We start from the raw sequence: 17,728 nt of genomic DNA on the forward strand, positions 1-17,728 counted from the left end.
GCCCAAGACATAGAGAGGAGACAGCTCTCATTACCAGCTGGGCACCAGGGTCAAGGAGGGGATCTTATTAGGTCTCAGGGACCTGTGCATCCCATAGGGGACTGACTACCAGGGACCAGCCCCAGGACTGGGGGCCTCAGCCATGAGACCCTCAGGCCCCCAGGCTCCCCCAGCTAGTGCTGCAACCTCAGGGGACTTTTCTGGTGTCCAGACCCCTACAGACCCAAGTACCCATACCCTAATTCAGGTTACTGACACACGGGCACCCAACATGACCTGCTGGGACCTGCCCTCATCCCTGCCAGGTGCCATCATCTCCTGTCCACCAGGCAGACGGGGAAGTCTTATCCCAACTGAGCAGAGAAGGCCCAGAGGGACCAAGGCTGAGAATCAAGGGCCCCTGAGATACTCATGCCATGTCATCCAGGGAGTGGAGAGGTGTGGGGGACTGAACCCACAGCCCCTGTCCACAGCCTGGCCCAGCCGTGGATCCAAGGACCGGCCCCTCCCCTGTGCTGATCCCAGCATCTTCTTCTGTGCCAGAGACTCAGAGCCCTGTGCAGAGAGAGGAGGGCCCTGTGCTGAGCACTCCCAGCCCAGGCCTGCTTATACCCTCCTGGGACCTGCATGCAAATCTCTGACCAGGGGCTCCAAGTTAAATACAGCCTCTGGGCTGTGGAGCCTCAGTCCATGCCCAGCCCCCTCCTGCCTGCTGGGAGTCCCCCTTGTTATAGGGCAACAGAAATGAGCTCCTTATTTCTCTTCCTCTTCCTTCTCTCTTCTCTCCCATGTAGGTTGTGGGGAAGGGTGGTGGGAAGCCAGAGCGCTGGGGCTTCCTCCCTGGACCTGCTTCTTCACCTTTCTCTTTTCTTTAGGTGTGCTCTCTGCTGTGCAGCTGGTTGAGTCTGGCCCAGGGGTGGTGAAGCCTGCAGAGACCCTCACCCTGACCTGCACTGTCACAGGCTACTCCATCAGCGGTAGCGTCTATTGGAACTGGATCTGGCAGCCTCCTGGGAAAGGGCTGGAGTGGATGGGGTACATATATGGAAGCAGTGATAGCACAAGCTACAACCCGTCCCTCAAGAGCCGCATCACCATTTCCAAGGACAACTCCAAGAGCCAGTTCTCCCTGCAGCTGCGCTCTCTGACAGCCGCAGACACCGCCACGTATTACTGTGCCAGTGACACAGTGACACAGAGCAGAGCAGGGGCTGCACAAAAAGGGGAAGCCTGTTCTTCTTAATGTAGCAAAGTTAAAAAAGCCTGAGACAAGGAAATTTCCACCTGAAAACCTCACACGCATGCAGGGAAACTCCAACAGGATCAGCTGTGGCCATCTGAGGTTTTTTTAGCTTTGGACCTATACATTTCCAGAAAGCATAGGTCTGAGAGCTCCGCTGGGCATTTGACAGATAGATGTTAGCAAGCAGTATAAGTCCCAAGGAGACTTCATCAAAGAGCATTTTGGGGCCTCCTCAGCATGCTTCTTCCTGGGAACAGCAGTGGGGAAAACCCACCTCTTGCAAGGACCCACGGCTCAGCCCAGATCACCCCCCAGATCAGGCTCCCCCGCTCCAACCCTGCAGTTCCTGGGACCTCCGCTCATTTGTACATTGGTGTTCATGAGGCAGCAAGGCAAGGGAGGGCTCCTCAGCCCGTCACACTGGGAGGCCCAGGCCAAGCTCACACTTTGCAGTAATACCTGCAGGATGGAAGGAGCAAGTCCCAAGGTCAAGTCCCATGAGGCAAGGTTTTCAGGAGCTCATGGGCCACAGGAGTCCACCAAGATTTAGGGGCCTGAGCCTCTGCTTCCAAGGCAGATCCTTCACGTGCCACCTGCCCCGGTAGACAGCTCAATGGTCAGCAGAGGTCATACAGTCCAGGAGGACAAGGACACATCTCAGGCCTGTCACAAATTGTTTCCCAGGGCAACAGCATGCTCCACACCAGCCCACCCTGAAGCAGGAAACCTCTGGCCATGGGTCATGTCCAGGCTTGTGCCTTCAGCCACAGATTTTTTTTTTGCAAAAATATTTATTTATTGCTATATATGTTATGGGGTTCGAGCCACTCCCTGTCTTGTTCGAGTGCTCTCCTGGCACACCTTTGATTGGAGAAAAATAAAAAATTAATCCCGAAGGAAGAAGAGAACAGATGGCCACAGGGTGCTTATCTTCATCAGCTGTGTCATTTATTTCCTCTTCCCCACCAGATACTGGATACAGATTCAACACAAAGTAACACAATCCTGTGGGTCTAACAGGTGGCTTGGAGTTAACTCACCCTGCCTTTGACCTTCTCTCATCTCTTCCTGGCTGGCCCCGTCTCGATACCCGGACTCTCTGCCATGTGGGCGACTGCTGCGCTAAGTACGAACCTGGTCTCACCTGCGGGTACCCTGTCTGCCATAGCGTGGCAAGCGCGGCTCCTGCCCTCGGCACCTGGCGTCCTTCTCACTCTCGGCCCAAGTCTCTCGCTCCTCTGCTGCCCTCCCTGGGTGACGTTCTTTTCTCAGCTGTCCGTTCTTGTCGCTGCCGCCTGGCCCCGGTGCCCATCTCCTCAGCTTCTTCCCGGTGGGGAGTTCCTCGCAGCCAGTCGCCCTTAGTTAGCGTCAAGCTGTCGCTGTTCAACCTTCATCCAATCAGCCCATGTGGGATCCCGGACCTGAAGAAGCTGCTGCCGCCATTGACATCGGAGGCTGTGGGGAGGGACAGCGGTGGGTAGTGAGCGAGTAGACATGGAGTCACTGCTCCACGCCACAGCTGCTCCATCCAGCTCTGCAGGGGGCCCAAAGCACAGGGCCTGGGGCGGTCACCCCGAATCGCACCCCCAGGGATGGCCCTGGGGCTGAGCTGATCACAGACATGTGGAAGATGTGGGCAAATCCAGTCCAGGGTGGGAAGGGGGCCCTGGCACTGCTTGCCCAGACCCAGGTAGGTCAGGAAGGGTCAGCACTGCCTGTGGGGCTGAACACGCAAAGCATCAGGGCAAAGAGAGTCTCATTCTTCAGGGGAAGGAGCTATTCTCAGCCAAGCATCCTGATGGGGAAGCCTCTGTCTCTCCCCCTACCCAGTTGCCGCTGCAGAGACAATTCCCTGCCTCTGGGGCTGGGCAGGGACCAGCTGACAGCACACGGGACATTCGCATCCCTCTGCACTGCTTACCACGTTCCCCACAAAAACTGCACGGCTGTCCCGGGGTGTGGGACACCTCAGCCAGGGCACCGCATGCCCCACAGAATATAGTCTGTTTTCCATTGCACGTCACAGAAAATAATTATGGCCATTGATGCCCAAACAACCACAGAAGAGCACCTTGCACTCTTACCAGATTTAATGTTACACGTTGGGTAGTGGACTGAATTCAGAAATGCTTGAACAAGAATACCTCATTCTCTGAAGACAGCATTTATTGAGCACGGACATTAGCAATTTCAAGCACAACAAAAAAGCTTTGCCTACACTAAGACACAGCCCAACAAGACACAGTGACAACACACACACAATTAGCCTGACTTAAAATGTAACATAGTAAACCGAAAGGACACCAGAAAGCCTTGCCCAGGTCTTACATAATCCTGGGGGCAGAGCGTCCCCTTGCAGCCAGGGATTCACAAAGTCCTCCTCGGGGATCTGCAGGTCTTCTAAGGCATCAACGAGGAGATCCCACAGGCCTCATCTCTGCCTGGGTTTGTATGGGTGAGTCTGCAGCGCCTTCACCCCTTGGGTGCCTTGACCATAGCATGTTTTATTCCAGTCCCTCACATGTCACACACCCCTCATGCCTTTCATGCATTCACTGCGTCTCTTCTCCGCCCCCTTGCAGGGTCTGCTTGGAAATGGAAATGTCGTTCCCTGCTTTCTTTGGTCACATCAGCCCAAGCCATCTGGACTGTCCCCTGCTTCCTTAGCCCTGTTTCTGATGCACACTTCTGATGATTGTCCCAGGTCTTTGCCAACTATTTCCCTTCTTCCCTTGCACGCCTATCTTCCTAGGGACTCGTTAGAGACCTTTGGGGCCCAGCATGACACTGGATCCTTATAACTCTTAGACACACACCTCCCAGCCCATACGTGCACACCTCGGCCAGGGACAGGATCCAGGCTCAAGAACCGGGAACCTATGTGCCCAATGCCTGCTAAGTGCCTCGCCTACCGCTTCACCACAGCCAGGATTGTCAAGGCTTCTCCAATACATTGGACATGAGTCCAAGACCAAGGGCAGGGGCACATGCCTGTGGGCACATCTGCGCTTGTGCGCTGGGATTCTCAGGATCCTGAACTCAAATCACCTTGTGGTCACTGCTGCCCAGGTTGCCATCCTCATTACATTCCCCACCAATTCTTCCCTGATGGTGAGCAGCAGGTCAAGAAGAGCATGGCTCCGAGTTGGCCGCTACAGCACTTGCACCAGGAAGTTGTCCACAATACTCTCCAAAATCTTCCTGGATTGCTTTCATGCTGCTGTAATACCCGCCCAGCAGATGTCGGGGTGATTGAAGTCCCCCATGAGAACCAGGCCCATACTCATACAAAAACCCACCAGGGCACCTGAGGCCCTGCCTCTGCTCTCCAAGTGGGAAGCCAAGGCCTGGAGGATAAATGCTGCCTTGGAGCACAATTTATTTGTTCCAAGCCAAATCATGTCCCAATGTGAGTGAGTCAAGAACCGTAAGTGACCCTACTACCAGCCCCACCTGGGCCTTTGGATGTTTCCAAGTCTTTGGCAGGGATCCTACATATTTGGGGGGGGCACGGAGGGGGGGGCCGGTGCTGGCGGGGACAAAAGTATTTTGTGCACGCCCAAGCCCCGCACACAAACTGCATGGGTACGGCACTGACAGCCCCAGCCCCTTCCACCAGCCCATACACACACACCAAGGAAGCTGCCAGCTCCAGCCAGGAGAACAAATGCCCAGGCGCAGAGGGACATGCAGAGCAACTCCAAGCCTCAGGCCTGGGGCTGTCTGGGTGTCTAGGGAAATGGCACTCCCAGTGCTCCTCCCACAGCTTCTTTCAGCTTCAGGGCCAGACCCTGCACAAAGCAGCCAACTCCTTCCACACCACAACCCCAGGTCCAGCCTGCATGAGCATCTGGGACTGATAAACTGCTGACTGCAGTTAGGCCTCTCATTAAACCCCTTACGGCATGCTGTGCTCTGAGCTGGCTAGTTCCCACCACAGCATGGAAGGATGAGTCGGATTTACCCATAGGATGGTGGAAGTTGTCCTCTTGGTCTCTCCAGAGCCCTGTCTCAACTCTGGAGACAGTCACAGCAGTTAAATGCGCATATGACACGACTGTACTGTATATATCGATATAAATATATAATCTTCACCTCCAACACTATGCCATGTGACCCTTGTGGTTCACTCAGCAGCTCAAAGCACACTAAAAACTGGGGCTGCGCGAGACTTCAGACAGAGCTTCGGATCTTGAGAAGCTTCCTATGCTTTAGGGTCTGAAGCAGCACATCAGGGTTGAAGCGCTGCCTCGTTCGGCTTCCCGAAGAGCTTCGGAGCCGCCTTGGAGATCCGGCCTTAGGGTATAATGGGGAAACAATAAAATACCCATAACTTTGGGGTTTTTTGTCCAATTTGGATGAAACTTTCAGGAATGGTAGACTCTGCAGAAAGGATGAAGCCTGCCAGGCTTCAAGAAGATCAGTGGTGGGTTTTGGGGGTAACATAACCCCAAATTCTTGAAAGCAAAACTCCTGGCACGTCTACGTGTCACAACACAGTGGGGTGAAAACTGCAGGGCTGGTAAATCTTACTGAGGCCGTAAAACCTGCCAAGTTTCAAGAAGATCTGCACAGCGGTTTGCGGGGAACTCTGGATCAGACCGGATCGCAGCCATTTGAAGTAGCCGGATCCAAAGCAGGAGTAGATCGCTGCCGACTCGCGCAGGCCGATTAGAAACCCATTACACAGTTTCCATCATGTGAACACACACATATCCCTATACCCGTACCCCCACCCACTGCCCTCCTCAGAGGGGTTAATCCTATAAACGTCCATGCCATACCCCTCTCCACCGGATATATATAACTAGTTTTGAAAGAAAAAAAATAAGTAGCTGGGTCAGCCATGCTCCCTCTCCACCCCTTGCAGGTGTGGCTTGGGGCTGGGCCAAGACCCCTACCCTTACGTGGCAGGATTGGAGTGAGTTTGCCCACTGCCCTGTGCTACGCAGAGGGATCGGGCCCACCTCCCCTGCCCTGGGCAACTCTCCATCCAGCCTAGACGCCAAAAATGCTGAGCACCACTGGCACAGACGGCGATAAAGGATGAACCACAAAGGACCAATTGTGAATGTGAGGACAGGAAGAGTTTGTATGCTGCATTTTCCCCCATTTCCATCATTTGCCCAGTTTAATGGCAAGTGTTTACTAGCCCTTGCTGTCTGGTGTGCTGACCCCAGGGTCTCCCCTGTGCCAGAGACTGAGCCCCATGCAGAGAGCAGGGCCCTGTGCTGAGCGCTCCCAGCCTGGGGCTGCTTATACCCTCCTGGGAGCAGCATGCAAATCCCTGGCCAGGGCTACTGGTTAAATAGAGATCCTGTATCCAGGAGCCTCAGTCTGTACCCAGCCCCTTGCTGCCTGCTGAGTCTCCCGTGTTAGAGGGCAGCAGCAATGAACTTCTTCGGTATAAAACAGTACACACCTCACAGAAGCCCCATCATAGGGTGTTTGGGATCCTCATCGCTGTGAACGGCCGTGGCAGTGGGGCTTCTCATTCCCTTGGGCCCTTGTGGCATGTCCAGCCCAGCCTGCCCAAAGGGGGAGCAGCACAATAGTCCAAGTCCTGAATTTCCAAGAAACATTTCTGCTGGCATTATATTCAGCTAAGTGTAGCCCAGGTCTACACGGGGTTGTATTCCCCTCTCCAATTGAGGGAATTATTGGCAGGGCAGTGTGCTGTGGAGGGACACAGCAGCCCAGTGGCTGCCGTTGTCCCCTATAGTGTCAGTCCCAGTCAATCAATTACTGAACTATATACAAATTTATTACTGCAATAAAATCATTAAAGGGTAAGGACATAAATTATATATGTACAAATTTACAAAACAATATACCCCATACCATTTATATACACCCAATTATTATTAAAAAATACAAATGAATAACAGATCAACCCAGAACAAAGGTTATGGATGGAGCAACCTTATAACTTTGTTAATATACTAACTATTACTTCAACTTATTTACATAAACTTTAAGGCACAGTCTACAAATATAAGAAGGAATCCTTAGACTACGCAGGTGCCCTCTAGGGCAGGGCCCCATTCCCAAGGTACCACCACAGTAAAGGAGACGGGGGGGGGGGGAAAGAAAAGGAGAGGCAGACCCCCAAAACTCCTAAGACCCCGCTGTCACCCAGGAGTGGCCACATGGTGTCCCTTCACAACCCTGCGGGTCCCTCTCCTGAGGGGACCCTCTCTCCAGGGTTACTTACCACTCCACAGGCCCGCAGGGTTGCCTCCCATTCTGCAGGTCGAGCAAGGTTCCCTGCCAGGCTTTCCTGCGCCCAACTCTGCTGCCACCGGCCTGGCTTAGGGCCACGTTCACCACTCTGTGTAGTGGGCGCTTCACCTTGTGCTAGGGGTTGGAGGCCCGGGCAGCCTTGTGCAGCACCGGTACTCCGTCTGCTCCTCGACCCTCTGGGCAGCATCGTCTGCACTGAGCTGCTTCTGCATGACAAAGATGCTGCTCTGTACACCAGCCTGTGCACCATGTCTCTGGCCACGCACCAAAAGGTGCAGACCCGAGCCACCTCGTGCAACTCCCAGGGCCCAGACACCGTGTGCCGTGCTGCACACCAAGAGCCTAACTGCTGGGGCGGTCTGCAGCTCCCTGCTGATGGACATCCTCAGGGACTCTCCTGGGCTCCGGCTTCACCTGCCGAGCCGCTCTCCTCCGCTCTACGCCCGGCTCTTCTCCCTTCTCCGCCATCTCCCTCTGCCGGGCGCGCAGCTCCTTTCATATTCTCCACGGCTCCCACCCTGAACTCTTCCCGACCGGACAGTGCTGCAGTCTCCAATCAGGTCCGGTTCACCTCTTCTACCCTCCATTCTGGACAGGGGCATGGCTTCATTGCTCTTGCTGCTTCCTGATTGGTGGATGCACTCCACCAATCAAAACAGCAGAATCTCAAGCCTGGGCCTGAACCCAAGCTCTGAAACATGCGCTGCTGCAAGGACATTTCCAAAAGGCTTGAGGGGAAGCACACAGCTCTCCTCCCCCATTCCCCTTTCTCTCAGCTCCTTTGGCTTCCAAAGAAACCCTGCTTGTGGGCACCAGAGAGGAGGGAATCTCTCCTCTACCACCTCAGGTCCTGCTAGGCCCTCACATCCGCACCAATCGTTCAGGACCTTCTTTCCTGCTTCTGTATTTCATCAAGAATTTGAAAAACCCAGGAGAAATCTTTGGTTACATGAATGCCACCACCTCCCTGCACCCTGGATCAGGTCTGCCCTGCCCTGGCACCCCCAAATCCCTGGTTCTGCACCTTCTCCCACCCAGCAGGGAAGGGAAACGACACAGAGCTGCTGCCACCACCCCTCCTGGCTGGGCTCAGGCAGGACAGCAGCAGCGGGGCAGTAAGAGCCATGGTGGGTGGCAGGGCAGGTGGGTCCTCCTTTCCTGCTTGCTCCCCTTGGACAGCCCTGGGAGCTAAAGGTAAGCTGACGGGCACAGGGGCCATGAGGGGAAGGGGATTTTCTATAGTCACTGGCTTTCTCTAGGACAGGGACAAAGAAAAGGATTCAGGAGCCAGAGCTTGAGGCAGGGAAAAGAGATGCTCCGTACATGTCCCAGGACCAAGCCAAGGCACTGTCTGGGAGGAGAGAGCAGCTGGGACTTTGGGTAAGACAGAATATCCTAAATCCTCTCACTGTCCTGGCCCCTTCCTGCCGGACCTTTCAAGGGCAGTGGCTGCCCTGGGCACAGGGGCAGCAGCCTCCCAGGACCAGGCTGTGCCAGGGGCTCCAGGCTGTAGCCCCCATGCAGCCAGCATTGGCCCTCAGCCTGGCACCACCGCCCATCTTTCCTGGGTTACCGAAGGACTCATTCCCAGATTAACAGGCAGAGTCACTCCCCAAAGCCTTGGGAACCATGTGCCAGACCTGGGCCTCTCCCTGCCCCACTGTGCCCTCAGGCCCCAGAACCAAGATTTCCTCCTTCCCCAATCAAGCACAAGCCCAGCTTCTGCAAAGGTCTGCAACCGAGAGCACCTCTGCTCTGCTGCTTCTCCCCTCCCTGCTGGGCACCTGCCTCTCCAGCCTGCAGGGCAGGAGCCTGCCCAGAGCAGCAAACAGCTTCCTACTGGAGCCCTCCGGCCTCTTCTGACAGCTGGTCCAGGGGAAGCTGATCTCAGTGTGGGGAGATCATTATATCACTCATAAGCCCTTCCTGGGACAGGGAAGTCTCCAGTGGGGCCTTTTGTTCCCTGCTTCAGGGATCTGCAACTCCCATTCCCTCTCCCTGCTGTCCCTACACAGTGTCCAAAAAAGTCCATTTTTGGTTACAGAACCCTTGGAACCTCTCATTCATTCAGTCCATACGGTTCAACTCTGTCCTGCCTTCTTCAAGCCTGGCCCCAGCCAAGAGCACCTGCCACTGTCCTTGCTTGGTGCTGGACACACCCCAGGGTCTGCTAATGCAGTGAAAAAACAAGTGTTGCATACACAAGCATGCATGCATGCACACACACTCACACTCTTCCCCTGTCTTGCAGATCAGTGGAGACTCAGACTCTCCAGGGCTGCTCCAAGCACCTGCTGCATTTGCAGCCAAGAGCAGGCAGACACAGAACATGCTCGGTGTCACCATAGGAGACACAGGGACCAGAACCTGCCGGTGCTCATGGGAACCCGAGCTGCACCAGCAGCCTCAACTCTGTACTGCAGGGGGCCAGAAGTTGCGCACACCAGCAATCCTGAGCCCAGCACTGGGATGGCCACCTGAACAGACACAGCTGTGCAAAGCTCTGACCCCCGGGGGTGTCCCTTTGCACCAACCCTTCTGGCTGCACTAAACTATGGGCATCTGCAATGCCGAGATCACTCCATGCCCACACCCTGGGACACATCACTCCATGCCCACACAGCCCCACCCTCACACACAGGCACTGATGGGGGAAGAGCCCATGGCCAGCAGCAGCCCTGTTCTGTACGCAGAGATCTCCTCTTCCTCCCAAGACCTCATGAGGGAAGTCAGGCCAAGGGCTTGAAAAGTCACATAAATATCCCCCTTCAGGTTCAGGGAGCATCCAAAGCTGCTGGGCTGCCTTCACAATATCACACGTGGTCACCCACGCGGCGCACCTCCCACACTCCCACTCGCCCTGTCTTGTAAATAAAGGACTCTGTTGTGGCTGTACTTGGAAGGGACCTTCCAAATGACCTAGGGGAGTTAGGCACCCACATCCCTGCAAAAAAAAAAAAAAAAAGAGCCCTGTGTAGCAATGAGCACCCACCTGCCTCTGCAACCCAGGACTGTCCTGTGCCAGCACCTGTAGCAGGTCAGGAGAGAGATCTCATTTGCATGGGGTTGCATAGCAGATAAGACCTCAGGGTTATGTATGCAAGTGAACCCCCACCACCTTCCCTTAAATGAAGGGCCATTCTCTCCCTCAGGCAGCTTTGGCCAGCTCCAGCCCCTTGTGACACCACTGCATTTGGGCCTTCACCCACCTCCCAACCCCCAGGGAACATGGGCCCTTTGCTCCTGTGCCCCTTCCTCCTGACCATTGCCTTAAGCATCTGTCTCAGCCTGCCCCGGTCCTGCTGCCATCTCCCTGATGGGGCATCTCTCTGTTTTCTTCAGGTTCCTGTTCCCTGGTGCAGCTGACCCAGCCTGGGGGAGCCCCGGGGAAACCCTCAGGGCCCCTGAGATCACCTTCCCTGGATCTGGGCTCTCCCTCACTGAAGATGGGAACGCTGTGAGCTGAACCGGCAGCCCCCAGGGAAAGGTCTGCAATGGCTGTGCCTCCTCTCCTGGGATGATGACAAGTGCTACCAGGACACTCTGAAGTCCCGCCTGACCAGCTCCAAGGACACATCCAAGAAGGAGGTGTATTTGGAGTTGAGAGGCCTGGATGCCAGAGACACCGGCACCTACTACTGCGCCAGAGCACAGAGACACGGCCATGGGCACCCGTACAAATACTAGCTGTTATCCCCTCACCCTCAGCTGCTCTCTCTGAGCATTTGGGACCAGGCCTTCAGTGGGGGGACCTGAGCCTGGCCCCAGCACCACCCCCACCAGTAGGAGCTGAGTGTTGGGGGAGGGTTGCCCCCCCCCCACCCAGAGGCCCAGCCTTGGCCTGGAGTGACACTGGGGTTTGATGCAGATCCAAGTGCCTGGAAACCCAAGCAGGGCTGGGGACACAAACATGGGGCAGAGCAGGGTCTGGGGAGTGTGGGGGAGGGCAGAGAGGCTGGGGGTCTGACCAGGGCAAGAAGGCGAGCTGGACCCCAATAGAGAAGTTGTCCCAGCACAAGAAAACTGGGATGGGATGGATAAACTTCTGTTGTCACCAGTGTCTTTAACTTCTCAGTACCTGTGTAGTTAATCCAGCAAGGGAGGGGATCAGACCCCAGGGGAAGGGGAAGAGGAACCCAAGGCAGAGCTCACCTGCCTTGTGGCTGCAGCCAAAACCCACCTGCCAGTTAGAGATGCTTTCGGGTAGAAAACCACTCAACACAGAAACAACCGTCTGCTTTTGTCTGCATGACACCTGCCCTGGGGGCCACAGGGGCCACTCAGAGACTTGTCTGTCATTGCCAAGCACTGGCCCACGAGTCCAGAGACCGGCACACTCTGCGCCTTCAGCTTGGGAGGCCGTGGCCATATCACTTCATCTCACCTCTCTGTGCTGCTGCTTTCCGATCCCTAGGGAGGCCTGTGCCGCTGACACTCCTGGGAAAGGGGTGATGCTTATACCAGCGCTGCATCATACCCTTCTCCCAAGAAACACTGCACCCCTTCCAGCCCCAGCCCCGATTTCCAATGAACAATGCCCACAGAGCAAACTCAGCTCTTGGGCATGTCTCTTCCTTCAGACGTGTGTGGGGAACTTTGCCATGTTTCCTCCATGTTGTGTACAGACTAAATCTGCATAATATTCATGACTGCCATCATAAGCGATAACTGAGACCCACTCCAGTCCCAAGCGGAGGTGTCATATTGGGGTTCAGGCCCTGAGCTGCCAGGCTAGCCAGGAGCAAGCAGGAGCCTGGGGCACCATGACATGAAGCAGGACCAGGGTGGGGGGACCTCTCCTCCACTCCCAGCCCAGCCCTCTGAAGACCCGAGCTGGCAACAAGCAGGTAGCTGCAGGGGGGCAGGAGTGAGGGGAGCTGGTGCCCCCAGGGCAGACCAGGAGCAGGGCAAGGTGGGGCTCTGAGCAGGTCTCAGGGGTCGGTGAAGCCCAGAGGGGGCTGACTATCAGGGACAAACCTCAGGACTCGGGGCCTCAGCCCCAAGACCCTCAGGCTCCCCCAGCTAACACGGGCACCTCAGGGAACATCGCTGGTGCCCAAATCCCTACAAAACCCAGGACCCATACCCTAACTCAGGTTACTGACACACGGGAACCCAACATGACCTGCTGGGATCTGGCCTCATCCCTGCCAGGTGCCATCCTCTCCTGTCCACCGGGCAAATGGGGATGTCTTATCCCAACTAAGGAGAGAAGGCCCAAAAGGACAAAGGCTGAGGATCAAGGGCCCCTGAGATACTCGTGCCCTGTCATCAGGAGGGGGGAGAAGAGCAGGGAACTGAAGCCAGAGCCCTGCCCACAGCCTGGTTCAGCCATGGATCCAAGCACCGGCCCTTCCCCTCTGTCTGTGCTCATCCCACCCCCTTCTTATGTGCAGAGACTCAGAGCCCTGTGCAGAGAGAGGAGGGCCCTGTGCTGAGCACTCCCAGCCCAGGGCTGCTCACACCCTCCTGGCACCTGCATGCAAATCCCTGGCCAGGGGCTCCTGCTTAAATACAGCTTCTGGGCTGTGAAGCCTCAGTCCATGCCCGGCCCCTTCTTGCCTTCTGGGAGTCCCCCTTGTTACAGGGCAACAGAAATGAGCTCCTTATTTCTCTTCCTCTTTCTTCTCTCTTCTCTCCCATGTAGGTTGTGGGGAAGGGTGGTGGGAAGCCAGAGCACTGGGGCTTCCTCCCTGCACCTGCTTTTTCACCTACTTTCTCTTTTCTTTAGGTGTGCTCTCTGCTGTGCAGCTGGTTGAGTCTGGCCCAGGGGTGGTGAAGCCTGCAGAGACCCTCACCCTCACCTGCACTGTCACAGGTTCCTCCATCAGTAGTTACGGTTGGCACTGGATCCGGCAGCCTCCTGGGAAAGGGCTGGAGTGGATGGGGTTCATATATGGAAGCAGTGATAGCACAGGCTACAACCCATCCCTCAAGAGCCGCATCACCATTTCCAAGGACAACTCCAAGAACCAGTTCTCCCTGCAGCTGCGCTCTCTGACAGCCGCAGACACCGCCACGTATTACTGTGCCAGTGACACAGTGACACAGAGCAGAGCAGGGGCTGCACAAAAAGGGGAAGCCTGTACTTCTTAACATAGCAAAATTACAACAGGCCAGACAAGGAAGTTGCCACCTGAAAACCTCACACACATGGAGAGAAACTAACAGGGTCATCCTTGGCCATCTGAGGGTTGTTATATTTGAACTGACAACATTGCAGACAGGAAAGGCCTGAGAGCTTCGCTGGGCATTTGACAAGACAGAGGTTATCAAGCAGTACAAGTCTCAAGAAGGCTTCACCACAGAGCATTTGGGGCCCTGTCAGCATGGATGGGTATGGCAGTGGGGCTCCTCCTCACAGCCTGGCCCTGCCTGCCCAAAGGGCCACCAGCACTATACTCCTCAATTCAAAACACTCGTCTTTCCTGCAATTGCATTCACCAAACATTTCCAAAATGGTTGAGAGGAAGTACTCAGGTTCTCCTCTCCCACTCCAGTTTTTCCTGAACAGTGTGAGGGTTTGTGGAGTATTCACTCTAATCTCTTGTCATATATAAATCACAGTTGAGTATATTAGGACTCGAATTACCAGATCATTCCTCATTTCTTTCTTTCAGTGGTGACCCGGAGTCTTGCCTCCAACTTCTTTTTGTAAATGTGCTCGGCTGGGGGGATGTAACTTAAACACCACTGAGTGATGGAGTACTGGTCTATCCTAATGAGGTTTTGACCTTTCTAATACAAAGGATTTTTTTTTTATTCACCAGAAAATAAAAACTCACCAGGTGTTCTTTGTGCTGAAGATCTTTTATTAGGTGTGTATCTAATTTTTCTAAATTGATTCTTAGGTCTCAGCATCACCTGAGTTGGCTGAACTGACAGAAGCCTGTTTCCCAATCTACTGATTAATGCCTTCTGCAGTAGAGGTAAGTGTTATGTCCCTTATAATCTATAACCTTCAAAAAAACTCAAGCAGTGTAAACTCAAATGTGATTCTGTCTTTTTTCCTAAAACAGGAGTGTCCCAAAACAAGGTGCGTTTCCCTTTAAGTGCTCTAAAAGCTGTTGGTTTTGTTGTATTTTATTTTAGGTTTCTCCTTTACAATGATACTTCAGCCTGAACCGATTTCCCAAATGAAGGAGTTAAGAAAAGTTTTACTTGTCACTGTGCAACTCCGCCGTCCCTCCTCCGCTGACTGTCGCTTTCTCAATGTCACGCTGACTCCAGGAGACTATTCTTGTCGGTGATTATTTATCCCGTTTCCCTCGACTCAACGCTGTCTCCCTTCCTTCCCAGCCAACTGACAGTCGGTTCTTCTCTGCCTCACCTTTACAATCAGCTGCCTCTTTCTTTCCATGGCATGCCTCTCTCCTCCGGTCTGTCTGGTGATGCTCCAGGTGCATCGAGCAGCTGCTCCAGAAATGCAGTTCCCACACCTTCCTCCTCCTGCCCCATCCCTCCAACAAGCCCAAGCCCCTGAGTCAATGCTAGTGGAGGGGGAACACCAACCTGCAAGAAAAAGGCTTCTGCCAAGGCCAGCAGCTGGCAGGGTGTGTTTCCAGGGATCCCAGGGGCTCAGACAACAATCCCCGGTGGGGAGGCAGGGGCGGTGGTGCTGCCTTATGGCCACACAACACTGCCCAAGAAGGGGCTGTCTGGGAGCTCAGCCGCATGGGGAGACTCACGCCAAAACCCAAGCTTGGGGAGTTTCTGGCACCAGGCCACCAACAACGCCCTGAACCTCTCTGCTTCTTAAGCCAGCAGGCTCCTGCCATGCTGTGGGGGACCCTGGTCAGCTCTTCCTGTACTGGACAAGGGACACCCCTCATCTGTCAGCACGACCTGCCTGGAGCCCTAATACCCATCTGGGCAACACCCTGATCAGCCCTGGTCCTGGTTGTCCAGTAGCCCCTGGTGCCAGAGCCTCAGGCCCTCTCTGCTCATTGCCCTGTGTGCTCGTGGCACATCAGGGGCAGTGAATGGGGATGGAAACACACAGTGGTTCCCTGGAGCCAGAGCGCAGCCCAGCCCAAACCCCTGGGAACAGCAGGCTGGAGCAAAGCTCAGCATCGACCCGCCTCCGATGTGGCCTCCCTATCTGGTGCTGCTGGGACGGGTCCTGCTGCAGCATTTAAACAGTACAGATGTCAGTACTGACCCATAAACAGATTGAAAAACCAACTCTAGACCTTTATCTGCTTCCTCAGGTTCCTCTTAATCAACGGACAAATCCATGCTGTGTCCAGTGAGACCTGCATAAAGGCCCTTATAAAACAAGTGCAGGTAAATGGTGGAAACAATTTCCTGCGTAATGCCTGGAGGGTTCCTCCTTAAACAGCACCCTGGCCCTCAGGGCCTCAGCGTCTCCCCAGACCTGCCCCTTCCTGCCTGCTGGAGGCACCAGGCATCAGTCACAGTGACCATGACAATGACCACGACACGGGTGCTAGTTTTGCTGTCACCTCTGGCAGCCCCTCTGGGTGAGTGTTTCCTGCACTGGGGGCAGGGGAACGTAGGGGAAGGGTCCATTTGCTAAAGCCAGGTTCATTTCTCTGTTAGGATATCAGCATCCTCTGGACTAAACCCCTGCACTCACCGACTGACTGCCAGCACAGATTCAGCAGCTGCCACCTTCCCTCACAGTAACACTCCTACAGTCGCACACACTTCCCAGAACCTGGGCCCTGCACTCGGGACGGCCCCTGCACAGCCCTGCACACTAACTCCCTGGCACTGCACTGACAGCCACAGCAGCAGCCATGAGCCAGACACACCAAGGCAGCTGCCAGCTTCAGCCCGGGGAACAACCTCCCCAGGGTCCAGATAGGGACACGTGGAGGAAACCCCCAGCCTCAGGCCTGGTGGTGTCAGGCTCCAGGGGAGGATTCACTGCAATTCTTTAGCTCTGGGGCCCCATCCTGAGGTACAGCCAGCACGGGTTTGTCACGGGTAGGTCTTCCTTAACCAGTCTCATCTCCTTCTATGACCAGGTGACGTATCACCTGGACAAGGGAGAAGAGATGAATGTCATATACCTGAACTTTAAAAAAGCCTTTGATCTGGTGTCCCATGACCTCCTGTTGGAAAATTTGGCCAACTGTGGCCTCGACTACACCACAGTCTGATGGCTGGGAAATTGGCTCCGAGGTCAGACCCAGAGAGTAGCAGGAGATACCAGCAAGTCATTATGGCACGCCGTAACCAGGGGCCTCCCCCAAGGCTCTGTCCTTGGCCCGGTTCTCTTCAACACCTTTGTCAACGATGTGGACATTGGTGTCAGAAGCGCACTGCCTAAGATCACCGATGACACTAAACTTTGAGGCCTAGCGTGCACACCTGAGGACAGGCTAGCGATCCAGGCTGACTTGGAAAAATTTAGTAAGTGGGTGGACACAAACCTGATGACATTCAATACTAATAAATGCAAGGTACTTCATCTCGGGGGGGAACCCGCAGCATACTTATAGGCTCAGCAGTGCTACACTTGCTAGCACCATGGCTGAAAGAGACTCGGGGGTCATGATTGACCACAAGATGAACGTGAGCCACCAATGCGACGTCGCAGCTGGTAAAGCAAACAAAACCCTGGCTTGTATCTACAGATGCTTCTCACGTCAAATCTCAGGATTGTAATCCTCCCACTGTACCCAGCCTTGGTAAGGCCGCAGCTGGAGTACTGCATCCAGTTCTGGGCTCCGCAATTCAAGGAAGATGTTGAGAAGCTCGAGAGAGTCCAGAGGAGAGCCACGCGCATGATCAAAGGGAAAGAGAATAGGCTGTATGAAGAGAGGCTGAGAGCCAGGGGACTCTTCAGTCTGGAAAAGCACAGGCTAAGCAGGGACCTGGTGGCTACCTATAAGTACACAAGGGGTGTTCATCAGGATGTGGGAGAATGTCTGCTCACCAGAGCACCCCAAGGAAAAACAAGGACCAACGGTCACAAGACCTCCTACAAGACCATTTTAGGCTGGACATAAGGAAAAAATTCTTTATTGTCCAAGCCCCCAAGACCTGGAATAGACTCCCCCCAGATGTGGTGCAGGCACCTACTCTGGACTTATTCAAGAAGCACTTGGATGCTTATCTTGCTGGGGTCCTTTGACCCAAGCTGACTTCCTGGCCCTGGGATGGGGGCTGGCCTTGATGATCTTTGAGGTCCCTTCCAGCCCTAACATCTATGAAACCCTGGAGCCCAAGACATGGAGAGGAGACACCTCTTGTTGCACCAGCTGTGGTTTA

General features: G+C 54.7%; 1 long non-coding RNA gene across 1 annotated transcript; it reads right to left on the reverse strand.

Annotated features, from left to right (window-relative positions):
- Positions 1-718: 718 nt before the first annotated feature.
- LOC132251332 (uncharacterized) lies at positions 719-9,431 on the reverse strand. Its single transcript, XR_009463313.1, has 4 exons — positions 7,834-9,431; positions 7,458-7,692; positions 6,666-6,806; positions 719-1,021 (listed from the first exon to the last, which is right to left on the reverse strand). It is a non-coding gene; the product is annotated as an uncharacterized LOC132251332 (long non-coding RNA).
- Positions 9,432-17,728: the final 8,297 nt, after the last annotated feature.

This window comes from Alligator mississippiensis, chromosome 7 (genome assembly GCF_030867095.1).
Source record: "Alligator mississippiensis isolate rAllMis1 chromosome 7, rAllMis1, whole genome shotgun sequence".
Classification (NCBI taxonomy): Eukaryota; Metazoa; Chordata; order Crocodylia; family Alligatoridae; genus Alligator; species Alligator mississippiensis.